At 46.9% G+C, this 11,536-nt stretch overlaps 1 long non-coding RNA gene across 1 annotated transcript; it reads right to left on the bottom strand.

Moving 5' to 3' along the window:
• Nucleotides 1–423: 423 nt before the first annotated feature.
• LOC136975693 (uncharacterized) lies at nt 424–10,338 on the bottom strand. The gene is made up of 2 exons (XR_010880811.1): nt 9,835–10,338; nt 424–638 (listed from the first exon to the last, which is right to left on the bottom strand). It is a non-coding gene; the product is annotated as an uncharacterized lncRNA (long non-coding RNA).
• Between the last annotated feature and the right edge of the window lie 1,198 nt (nt 10,339–11,536).

Here is an 11,536-nt window from a genome sequence, read left to right as displayed (position 1 = left end):
TTGACAGAAAATTCTGTTTTATCCCGACATTAAATATATTTATTATCTTAAATTCAAAACGATATTTAATAAATAAAATAAAAAGATTCGCATATCTTATCAACCATATAATCTAACCGGATCCACCCAAAGGAAGAAACCAACAATAACGCGTTTTGATCCGGGACCAACGAATATTACAGGTAGTCGCATGACGAAAATACGCTCGGATTTAAATTTGAAAATTCCAATTTTCTTGGAAAGTAAATTGGAAAAATATTTAGAAAGAAGAAACTTGCACTGTGGAAAAATATTTGTTTTCTCGGAGAATTTTAATTACCTTTGAGGTTTCTTGGTGTTTGTTGACAGAAAAGCCTACTTCGAAACACATTTGATGGGAATCGGTGGAATACGAATAACCCATAAACTACGAAAACTCTTAAATTATTTTTTAAATATACATTATTTATTGCAGGATTCCATTGGCATTTATGGTAATACCCTGGTAATTTAAACACAAATCTACCAACCGGAAACACCACGTACCTTTAAACGAGAAGATGGGCCGATAATTAATATCAAACTGGCAAACAACGTACAGTACGAGACGGAGTAATCCACGTAATTACCACTTCTTACGTAGACTTTTCCGCTTTCTCCTATTGAAAATAAAATAACAAAGATAATAAATTTGTTGGAATAACAAGAAAAAAAGTCTGGTAGCAATATAAACATTAAATTTCTCACACAATTGACTTTATATTATTATTTCGCGATAAGACCGTTAAAACTTTCCACTATTTAGTATTGCTGTAGATACTGTTTTGGCTTCTGTGTTTAGCCTATTTCACTTTAACGTAGGCCTACGCGGTTTAAATTGCGGAATAAGAAAAGCTTTAAAAGAAGGTAAAAACTCAGAATACCCGTAACGGATCTAACTATTCATTTACTTTGCCATCCCTTTCGGAAGTTATTGTAAAAATGGCCCGCAATATCCTCCCGAGATCCAGAAGAATCTAGAATATTGTACGGTAGGTGGATTTCGTCCAATCGATAAACGGCATTTTAATATTAATCCATTAGCCGATATCGACCGCGTTCTTAATTATCTTTTGTATTTCGGCATACACCCGACCGTCGACGTCATCCAAATCGTCACACGCCATTTCTACAGTGTAAAATTTGGCAATTTTAGCCAATTTAAAACACCGACTGCCTCTAAATCTGTAGACCGAGCAGGGTGACCCAGCGTCCGAGGGTCTGATTAATGAATTTTATCATTTCGGTTTTCGTTTCTAGGGCTTCCGAGAAACGAAATGCCACAAAGTCCCGTTTAGAAATGAACAAAAACCAGCTTACTTATGAGCGAAAATAAAATCGAAGATTCGAGTAAATTGGCACAAACGTAATTTCGTGCAAAACATCGGATTCGGTTTTCACCCAACATTTATTTGTTGCGCCCAATTTTATCGGGCAGAAAACGGCCGTTTAAACGTCCGGACGTCGAGCATTCTAAAGCCAGCAGCCTGCTTTTCATCGCGTTTACGTACTCGAAGACACTTTTCCCAGTTAATTTTCTCGGTTCGTATTCTCCTGTCAGTCGCCCGGCTTGTGTATCTACTCGCATTCTTAAACTGGACGACGAAAAAAATAAATAAAACAATGCTACCTCGGAAAGGTGCGGCCAACGAAATAGGGCAATGTTACCGTTTATTCGGTGGTAAAGAGGCAATCTGGTCGTAAGTCAATCGAGTCTGATTGACGATTTGCACCTTTTATGTGTGGTAAGAGACTATAAATGTATCTGCACGATACGACTAAACAAATACACTTGGCTTCTTACGAAATAAGACTCTCTTAGCCTTTCTCTGACCTAAAAGACGCTCACTTTCGCCTGTTTCTTAAATAATTAAAGCCGCAAAATGTCCGAATGGTAAATACGAATAGGATTGCGTAAAACTGTGAAGAAATTACTTTTCTCTACCTAAAATTTATCGTCTTTCGTTTATATTCGACAAAAATGGCGTGTAGAAGCCCGCATTTACGTTATTATTTACCAAGCGCGCCGCCGATAGGTCTAAAATACGGAGCAAAAGTAGCCGAAAGTTGTCGGCCAGCAAATCTTTCTTAGCGTGGTCTAATTTGACGCAATCTAAGCAATAACGAAACTCGCAATTCCGTCCTCTCGGACAGGTCTTAGAAGAAAAATTAGTTATTTAAAGACTATTTTGGATATTCATTAATTCGATATACGAAATGAAGTGTTCTTATTTTGTATTCTTATTAACGCTATCGATTTGCAGTCTTGGAGGGAATTTCCAGAACCATTCTTCTAGATTCCAGCAAACGACACGTAGGCTATGCCTTGGTCTTGGTCTGCCTGGATGTCTTACAACACGTTTATTCTAGTACACGGACGTAATTTATTTTGTAAATAAACGAAAAGGAATTCATTGGACGAAGTAAGCCCTCGTCGTAGGTAACAACTTATTAACCTTTGAATAGTTCGGATTTAATTTTATCCCCGGCGATTAAGTTAAATGGAGATTTGTTCGATCGATTTCGTTCGACTCGACGGCTTATTACATCGATTAAACCATCAAACTTAGTCTTACGAACTAGGCAGAACCGCAGGATATTGTCGTTACGGTTTGTCTCTCTTCCGAAACGTTACCACGGATACTAACAATAACAATAATAAACTCTACATTCTCTGTAAACAACGTTTCGAGCGAAGCGTGGCACGGCCGTCGCACCTTGTAAACTAAGTCGACGACTCTCTCCACCGTTTCTCAATTTTCCCAGGGATAGAATAAATATCGGCCGACGTTTAGCCTGGAAATGGAGGAATTTTCGGACCGGGTTCTTCTCTCGCGTGTTTACCTAACAAATTCGATAGGCGTGTAGAAAATGCGAGAGGAGGTAGGGGGTTTTCTCCAATCGTTACGTCGTTATCGATAGGTAAAGGTAGAGCGTGTGCCGCACGGGCGTGATGGTAGGGCGCCTTTATGACAGAAAGAGGGGTGACGGCGCGTGTTCTGCCTTTCCCCCGCCGCCGATAGGTTAGGAGGGACAGAATCAAATAGGCTTTTAGTCATTTTGTTATAACCGGTCCCGGGTTTATCTTCTCTCTTCCGTTAAAATCTCGTCGTTCTTTTATTTACGCGCTTAAACAATGTCAATTTTTACACTTTATTTGCGTTGTTATTATTTAGAAAAAGCAAGAGAATAAATATGACTTTAATTTAAACTTTTCGGTGTTGTATTGGCCAGAACGAAAGATTCGATTAATCCTTAGTCCAACTTTGAAAGAAAAAAAAAAAAATAGAATTTTAACGAGTATGAAGTAGGTTTTTATCAGTTATAATCGGAAATTCGCGGAAAAAATTACAAATTATTTTAATCCCGATTTCCGGGAAAATTTTCCAGATTTCTCGGAATAATTTATGATCTGGCAGACTTTTGTAAAGTAATTTTTAATAATTCATAACTTTCTTAATGTAAAGAGGATAAACGTTAGAGCTTGGAACGAAACTTTTCTGTTATTCGTTTTCTAAACGGAGAAAAGGGCAAAATCGTTCTTTGAGAATTTGTTAAAGATAAATTTTTAATTTTCCTTTTATTACTGTCGAAGGGATTTAATTATTGAATAAAACACATTTTAAATCGTTCGGCCTCCTCTACAGAACTCGATTTTTTTTCGTTCTCGATCGACACGCGCGCTTTATTGTAGAAAATTAACATATTAATTAATCTAAAAGAGACAGTCATTACAGAAATTCCTCGGTAGGCAAATTTTGATTACACAAAAAATAAATTGTAAAGCGTTATGAAGCGCACCGGGGACGACCGAAATTTCATAAACTGCAATCAACGGAGTGAATCTTTTCCGAGATTCACTCCGTTGATCGCAGTTTTATTTTCTCTCAGCCTAGGTTAAATGCTCTTTCTTTTATTTATTTATTTATAATTTGTACTCTCGCGACGTACGCTAAATGCTAGTTTCTCGATTCGAGTCACTAGGCGTATCTATTTTTAACCCAGAAAATTTCGTAAAGACCGTCTCCGGGGAGTGGCCAGCTACAGTTTGGGCCGCTAAATTCTTAAATTTTAATCTAAGTGAATTGTAAGGCATTTTTATCGACGAGGAAACGAAAGAAAATAGATAAATTTGCAGCCAAAATCGGTAATTTTTAATTCAAACACCAGAGGACGGACGAAAAGAAAAATCAAAACTTGATTTATACGAGATGTTTCCAACGTATACGAAAAATCTTCACACAATTAAGGAAATAGGTTCGTTCCCGTCTCGTATCCTTAAACGTAAGCTATTTTGGAAGAGGAGAGAAGGCAAATAATCCAAAACCACAAATAGGCCTACATAAAAAATAGCCACGAGCGCTTAATTTCTGTGTTTATTCGCACGAGTTTTCTAACAGTAAAAATAAAGAAACCGGCTTTCTTTACACCCGTCTTATTAGATTTATACACGAAACTTATTTACCAAGATTTTCGAGCGGCCGCTGCCCAGCCGCAAACTAGCTTCTACGTAACGATCTTACCTGGATTCGACGGCTTTTCTGGTGGTTAAAACAAAGGAATGCGCCGTTGCCTTACCGTAACCCGCTTACGAATATTTATCGAGATAAAATTGGACTTAAAGTGGGCAAAACCAAAGAGTTTTAAAATAGAATTAATTGAATTTCTTGACCAGACCGAAACTTTTCACACTCGGCATTATTCTTCGAAGGGTAGGAACCAACCGCGTCCGGTAAACCGGTGGTTTTTTTTTGCTTTTTGTTTTCGTATGCCCAGGGAATGGAAAAGGTTGTTTCGGTAACAAATCTTGGTAAACCGACCATATTTATGCAGTTTTTTTCTTTTTACTTTACCCATTTCTCCGATTAAAAGCTGGTCGTGGTTACCTAAAGGGGTGCATTCCGTCCATTTTTTTCTCTTCGTAAACAAACCGAACGGACTAGACGACGTAATTTGCTCTTCCACTAAACCTCCTCCGGTGTTTAGAATACCAACTCAGCATCGGTACAAGAAAAGAAACGGAAAGCCAAAGAGACGGGAGGCGAGACTAAATAGAAATTTCTGTTTACTTTTTATTTTTCTTCGGAGCTCGGACGATTTGAAGTTTCGGCGCGTTGTTTCCAGCGATAAACGGCGCCGTCCCCAGGGGATTCTCTCAAATAATACTAGAGTTAAAGAAGATGAAAACGTTTCACTCCAATAATGCGAAATTAATGGCGGCCGGAAAATTCCAGTTTCGAGCTATTTTTTTTCCGGATAATTTATGGCGTAGAGCACATTTAATTTATATGCCGTAGTTCGAGGTCGACGCTTAAAACTAATATCAATAGGCTAAAACAATTAAAGCGACGACAAAAAATGAAAAGAAACGTCTCGGTGGAAATACCCGATCTTCTAGGAATTATCGCCAGCCGTGGCGATCATTTCTAGAAACTTAATACTCTATTTCAGCCGGTCGATATTAAAGATTCCGAATTGCGGATTAAAGGAAAGGCGGGTGGCCGGAGATCCTTCGTTCCCGTCAAACTCAATTACAAAAGCCGATTTGCGTTACGTTTTAATAGCGGAAAGTGTTTATTTTCCTTCTTCGGTAAACGAGGGGAAACACCCGACGCGTCAGAATCTATCCACCTCGACTCGCGCGCCAAACATCGCGTGAACCGACGTCGGCGTCGTCGATCGGATTAATAGGTGACGGATATCCGGAAGGTTCTATTCTCGCGGCCGGGGAGAAGGGCGAGGAGGGAAGGATGCGGCCGAAGGCCAAAGAGTACGACGACGAATCGTTTCATAACATTTATTAAACGGGAGCGTGTTAAATTAAGTGACGATTGGAAGATTTAGAAACTTTTCGGGGCGAGTGGAGAAAGGTCGACTTTCCGACGGGCAGCATTTTCCTATTCCGCCGGGTCATGGACGGTTTACCGGCGTACATATGTAGGGGGATTACTACGACCAACCAATATTTCCAGGATAAAGCGGACCACATGTGTTTGTCGGATGAGCCGTTAGTGTTTTTTTACTCTCTGCCCGCCTGGTCGGTACACTAAGGGCTTCGGTTGGTTTCTTCTCTCTTCTGTAGGTGTTTAACGCCGTACAATGACCCAAACGAGTATATTTTCCCGGCTTTGTCTCCTCCCCGTCCACTCTTTCCGGACTAGAGAAGCGCGATACTTTACGCTTTACCGGGCCCCATAAATGATTAGCGTATTACTTTCTACCTCGTCAGGAATAATCGCGTAATTTCGACATTACCTATCGAGTCTCTTAAGAGCCAAACGTCGGTCTCGGTCGGCGACGGTGCGGCGCTTCTTCGGTGACGAAATTGGGTTTTTCTCGGCCATCCGTTTCCGTTTTTACGCTAATTTTTCAAAAGTTTTCGTTTCTTTTCGCGGCGAGAGAAAAACGTGAGAATTTTACGGACGACGACCGAACCGTCAAACCGGCCTAGGTCGGAGGTCGTCCCGCGGATCACCGGCCTTCTCGGCCGCTTTAGGTCTTCCGTTCTAGCGTTTTCCGCCCGGCACCCGATAAGGTTTTCCGGCGCCCATCTCGGCGCGTGGTCGACGGCCATCGACTTCCGCTCCTCCCGCCCCAAGGTGTCCGGTGGGCCAGTTTAACCCGCCGGATTACAGAGTATTTTTATAGCCTCCGACTTACGGTGGATTTACGCCGATCGCTCTCGGATAGCGCGGGAAGGAGGGGGCGAAAGGACGAAGAGTGACGACGGAGTTAAAAAAAGCCGCTTTACTCTTACCTGTGGGCACGCTTCGTACTCTCGAGAGATTTATCGTCCGTGACGATCCGGTGGGACGTGGTCCGGTTGAATTTGCTTAAAAGCCAGAAAAGAGTGGAGACGGAGCGACCTTCGATTACGTTTGTCTACGTAAACGACGGGTTCGACGTTCCACCGGAAAACTTAACGACGTACCGGAAGCCGCGAGCCGAAGTCTCCTGTAATTAGACTAGGTCGACTTCGTACCCGGGCAAAAAGCGCAACAAACCCGCGATGTGTTTTAGCGGGGCGAGGACTACGGAGGCTTTTCTGTCCTCTCTTCCTAAATTTTCGCCGACGGCCTAGGCAAATGTCGCGTTTAAACGGCAAGTCCGGTTGGGTGTCGAGGGTGGGGAGAGGAATCGTTTTTCCGACGGAATTCTCTCCTTGCCGGAGGGGTTAAACGGCCGCCACTCGTCTTAATCCCGATAAAACCCAGACCGTCCAGGTGTTCCGTGCAGAAACGTCGATGTAAGTAGTAAAAGTGGAGGCCATCCGTTATCCACCCGACTTCTTCCGTAATAATAATAATAATAATAAGGCGCAATATCCCGATTGGGATAAAATACTTTTCTTCTCTTTAGCGGCGGCCTAGCGCCGCATCTCGGCGTTTAAGGCTCCCGACCGGATTAACAGTCCACCTACAAAGGCGCGAAGGTGTAGATTAGGAAATAAACTTCCGCCGATTTGTCGTCCGTTTCATCGACCACCGGATCCCACTCCGCACCTGTATTTTAATCTATCGATTTCCCCGTCTTACTCGTTATCGCGGTGAAAATACACGCCACGGATACGGTTCTAGCTGGCCGGTGAATAACTCGCCCCGACTCGCTGCGAACGGGTTGCGTCGTATACGCTACTCCGGATACGCGTCCGCGGAATACTCTTTTTACAAATGCAAGTTTTTCCTACGTTAACCACCGGCCAGGTGGGCATCTTCTCTCCATTCTTAAGGGAGAGGCCGTCGCCTTTATTATATTCTAGCTTTTTGCTATTAAATAATCGCTTTAGTTATGTACTCCGAATAAAGATGTAATGCAGAATAAAGATGACGTAAAAATGCCTTGTGTCTAGTCGTGCACCTAGTCGTGAAGATAAAAAAAAAAAAATCGTTTCGTTACGTACTATTAGTTACCCGGCCCGACCGCGGCGTTAATCGTCACCCGGAGTTTTATCGCTCGGAATATCGTTTGTCAGAATGCCACGGCGCAATGAAAATTGCCGGTTTCCTTTATTTACAAGTAAACGTCTGGTCATACTCCTTTAAGTTACTATATTGGCATCCACTCTTGTAAAAACCCGGGATCTCCGTTTTTTATAGAAAGTAATCTTTGCCTGTGCCCACCGATTTGTTTTTACTCCGTCCAATGGGAAAAGAAAAGTTTTCCATCGGCGAATTACCAAAAGTGATTCTCATTAACGTACGAGACAAAAGCCAAATACGTTAGGGGAACGCTTTCCGGGCGGAGAAACGGCGGTGGAAACTGATACCGCAATTTATCACCCTTGCCTGCTCGGCCACGCGGCATTTACGCGCGGACATTTACATAACTCGGTGTTGTTGCCCGTCCGGGTGGCGGCTGCTTCCCGGCATAACTCCGTTAAGTGCGTATAAAATCTAGTGGTAGTCGATAAGAGGGGAAGAAGCTATTTTGTCGGCGCCCTCCCCCAGGTTCTCTGTAAATAACGATAAAACAAAAATTGCCGGTCTCTGCACCGCCACTCGCACGCGCATTTTTTCGTCCGAATTAAATTTAATGGCTGCCCACCAGATAATCTGCCGTAATGTTAAGCGGGGGAACGAGGAACTTTAAGGGACCGTTGGTAAAAACTAACGCGTGCCGGACGGAAAAGAAGGCCGAGGAACTTAATTGACGTAATCGATAACGGCGGCCACCAAGCTTCCGAAAGACGAAACCAAAAAAACACCGGCGAAAACGGGACGAACGGAAAGAAACCAGGTAGAAAATTCCACCTCCGATACGCGGGAAGAGACGAGTCGACAGAGATAATGGTAGTCCAAGAGTACTTCTATTGTCTAACGCAATCGTCGGCCCTCTGGTTCGCTCCGACGTTTCGCGCGTAACGTCTCGGTAAATACGCCGGCCGGTCTTTACTTTCGTACCATTCTCATCAACTTTTACCCTCCCGTCACCCCAGATTCCATCCACGCCACTTTAAACCAGACGAAAAAGAGGCGGGCAAGCGATAGAAGTCGCCTCCGGTTATACCGTAATAGACTTTGCATTCGCGTTATACGCCACGCGGCAAACCGTATTATAGAAATACAAAGAATATACCACTATAAATACGTCCGTAATCGTCGGACGCCGTGGGTCGAGAGGCGTGACGTCACAAAGCCTACCGGGTAGTCCGGTTACGAAATCTCCGTCGGTAGTCGACCGGGTCTTCTCTCCGCGGTTTTCCTATCTGCCGGGGAATAGGTAAAGAATCTTCGAGTCAAACTATTTTTTCTTTTCAAATTATACGGCGTGAAACAATGAAGAAGGGACGGTAAACAATGGGAAAGGCCTTATCCGCTTTGGCGCTACGGGTTTTTATACCGGCTTTTGTTTCAGCAGACTTTCGCCAACCGGCGACCACCGTTGGCTTAACACGGCGGAGAGTTGAGTATCTTGTTTGCTGGCGCCGTTTTATTTCGAGATCAACCCTTTGGCCCGGCTAGACTCCCCCCCCCACTGGTTTTTACCCCTGGATATCTCGGGGACGGAAGACCCGGCCGACATCCTTCCTCCCTTCTACCTAAACGCCCGAGGACGGATTCACCGGCGGGCCCGTTCCGTCGGCGTCCGAAACGGGGTTCGGCGACCGCCGACTTTTTAGGACGCGCTCCGGTCACGCTCCATCGCCGGAACGTGGCGAATCTTTGGCGTCAGGCCATCCGTAAAACGCCTTCTCTTCTCGCTAGGCTCGCGCTCGGGGCCCGGTCGGCCCTCCGCGGCCCAGTCTCCGCCGGCGCCGGCCCCAACTCCGACGGGAATCTTCCCGTCGGGCCCTAATAAAGCAGAAAGGTCACTTACCCCGGTGGAACTGCCCCGGACTCTCCGTTTAGCGCCGTGTTCCGGCACGTGCGTCCGACTTCCGCCGTCGGGGTCCGTTGGTCGCCGCTTTCCGAGCGGGACAGTTGGAGGTGGCGCGGTGGCGGTGTCCACGCTTCGGACGAAAACGGTCGACTGCCAGCCTTAATTGTCTTCGGGCCGACGTCTGGCGCGCCCAGACCGGTCGGTTCCGCGGGCCGCCGCCGGCCGGGAATTGGCCGACGAGTGTGGAAAACGGTGACGTCGGCGCGGTGCACGGTGGGAAACGGCGCGATGCGAGCGGCGACAGGTGATGTGGTCACTGACTCGGCTGGCTGCAGGTGCAACGACTGCCGACGGCGGACCAATCAGAGAAACCCGCCACACATTTAATTGCGGGAGAAACGGAAAAGGAGAGATTTGCCACGGGAACCGGCGCCCGACCAGTTCTTACCGGACGCGTCGTCCTCTTACTTTCGCCACGCGACCATCCAGGTAAGACGCATCTTCGGCCTCCGACATACGGCCGACGCGGCCGGAGTCCTCCGCGCTCCGCAACGCGCGCGTCGACTCCCCGTCGGGAGGACCGCAGAATCTCTTCCGTCGTCCCCTTTTCCCCGCTTCCCGGCGTCGGCCACCTCGGGTCTTTCCGGCTCCGCGCCGCCGCGCCGACGCTTCCGCCGAACGGGTGGCTTTCTCCCGGTCGGGGAGTCACGTGCCTTCCGACGTACTTCCCGTGACGTCGGCGCCGGCGCTAGACGCGTGGGACGCCAAACCGTCCGTCGGTCGATCGGCGGGTCACGTCCAGGTAGGAGGAAATCGGAAGGCGCCGGGGCGCGGCCGCGAGACGCAGGAAGGGAGCGCGGGCCCCGCCGCCCAGGCCGGAAAACGGGCCCCGGGGAAGAGCGCCGACCCCGACGGGACGTCGCCGTCGCCGTCGCCGGCCGACGGTGGCCGCCAGGTAGGGGTTGAGCGCGCGGCCGCCTTTCAGCCGCCGGCCGGTCGGTTTATGGAGAGAAAAACCGATTTCGGCGGAGCGACCGGTGGAGGGCGGGCCGGGACGACGGAGACTCCGAAAGGAAAGGGTTCGGACCCGCCAAGACGGAGTTGGCGTCCTTCCGGATCCTGGCCGGTGGCCGTCCGACGGGAGACGACAACGAAACGGGAAGAAGTCCTTAGGACTGGGCCAAAGCTTCCTTCCCCGTCTTCGGACTCGATGCGAAGGTAACGGTTTATTTTAGCCGCGGTGTTCTTAACACGACAGAAAATGAGTAAAGTTTCGCCCGCAATTTCGTAACCGCCTGGACGGTTTTCCTCCCTCGAACGACGGTTAAACGGGTTTGAGTATTTTCGTCAACTCCGCCGTGGGCGGTGGGCGGTGGGCGGGTTCCGCTCGAACCGCCGGAAGTCGGGACCGGGAAAGCGGGCCGGACCCCACTTTTTTCTCCCTGGATGGGTATTGATCTGCCGCACCGAAACCCCTAAACTACGCAACCAAAGTTTCGTTCCCTGCCCCGGCTCAGTGTAGGCCATTGGTCCGGAGCGTCGTCGACAGACAAAGTAGACTCTCGAGCGCCGGCACCGGCAGTTTCGACTTAAATCCGAGAAATTCGGTCGATCGATTAGCGCCGGGAGACGGCAAATAATGAACGATAAAGCGAGTGGAGAAAAAAAGGGCAGAACGAGGATGGCGAGTCCTTGGACC

Source organism: Centruroides vittatus, unplaced genomic scaffold (assembly GCF_030686945.1).
Source record: "Centruroides vittatus isolate TY-2023 unplaced genomic scaffold, ASM3068694v2 contig_377, whole genome shotgun sequence".
Lineage (NCBI taxonomy): Eukaryota > Metazoa > Arthropoda > Arachnida > Scorpiones > Buthidae > Centruroides > Centruroides vittatus.
The sequence above is the reverse complement of the archived record's forward strand: the minus strand, read 5'-3'. Positions and strand labels throughout refer to the sequence as shown.